Source organism: Rattus norvegicus, chromosome 14 (assembly GCF_021556685.1).
Source record: "Rattus norvegicus strain SHRSP/BbbUtx chromosome 14, alternate assembly SHRSP_T2T, whole genome shotgun sequence".
Taxonomy (NCBI): Eukaryota; Metazoa; Chordata; class Mammalia; order Rodentia; family Muridae; genus Rattus; species Rattus norvegicus.
In genome coordinates this window covers 39,970,986-39,971,997 of record NC_141547.1, presented here as the reverse complement: position 1 = coordinate 39,971,997, position 1,012 = coordinate 39,970,986, and the positions used below count along the sequence as shown (strand labels likewise).

The 1,012-nt window shown below is 42.0% G+C and overlaps 1 non-coding gene across 1 annotated transcript; it reads right to left on the bottom strand.

The window, feature by feature from the left end:
• Positions 1-330: 330 nt before the first annotated feature.
• Positions 331-458, bottom strand: LOC120096811 (small nucleolar RNA SNORA17). The gene has a single exon (XR_015637787.1). It is a non-coding gene; the product is annotated as a small nucleolar RNA SNORA17 (small nucleolar RNA).
• Positions 459-1,012: the final 554 nt, after the last annotated feature.

Genomic DNA, 1,012 nt, shown 5'->3' with positions numbered 1-1,012 from the left:
GTTGTTCCTCACTAGTGAGTCACCAGTTCTGTCTCTCTTCATTGTGCGCACATTCTTCTGTTTCACTTTCTTTTTCATTTTTCCAAGTTTACTTCCTCCTCTTAATGGAGCCCAGGGTCTCTGAGTCTCTGCCATCAACTCAGGAGTGGCCTTAGGAGTGGCATGCCTCATTCATGCATTATGGCACTGGGCTGGGTTCATCTCAGGTGTGCTTTGGTCCCTTCCCCCAGACCTGCTCTGTGCCAGACTAGTGCTCTTCTCAAGTTAGCTTCCTGTCCAGGGCCCATGGAACCAAATTGGTGGTCAATTCAATCTTGCTTCTTTTCAGGGAATGTTAAGCTACTAATCATTCTGATGTTCACAGGTCAGAACACTGAGCATAGATACAACCGCTGTCCTCTCTGCCACCTACTGGCTCATGTGACATAGCCACCACATCGGCAACACCTAGGGGCAAGTTTCTCATTTTAGGGTGACCCCCAACCATAAAATCATTTTACTGCTACTTCATAATTATAATTTTAGTACTGTTATGAATCATATTGAAAATATCTGTGCTTTCGATGGTTTGAGATGACCACTGTGAGAGGATTATTCAACCTCCAAAAGGGTCACAGTTCTCAAGTGTTTCTGGTAAGTCCGCTCTTTCCCCTCCAGCTCTCCGAGGAGTAATGGTTTTGCACTGATGATATGGGATTCCTAGATTTCTTGTCATTTGCTTACTCTTTTCTAAGTCTGCTGTGAAAAGAATTTGTATTTCCTGTGGACACTTTAGCTAATGTGCTGATAAAACAGGACAATGAAGAAATGATCAGTATAATGAGGCATACCATATATTAAACAAATAATTTAATTCGTGCAATGTGAATAAAATTGATGAGTATGAGTCATTGATCAGTCAGTCTGATTTGTCTACATGTAACTGCAGAGGGCATAGCTTACTCAGTATTTTACATTTCTTGGTGGGGATGGGGAGGACAAAAAAAAGAGGCTGGTTTTATGATAGTGATGT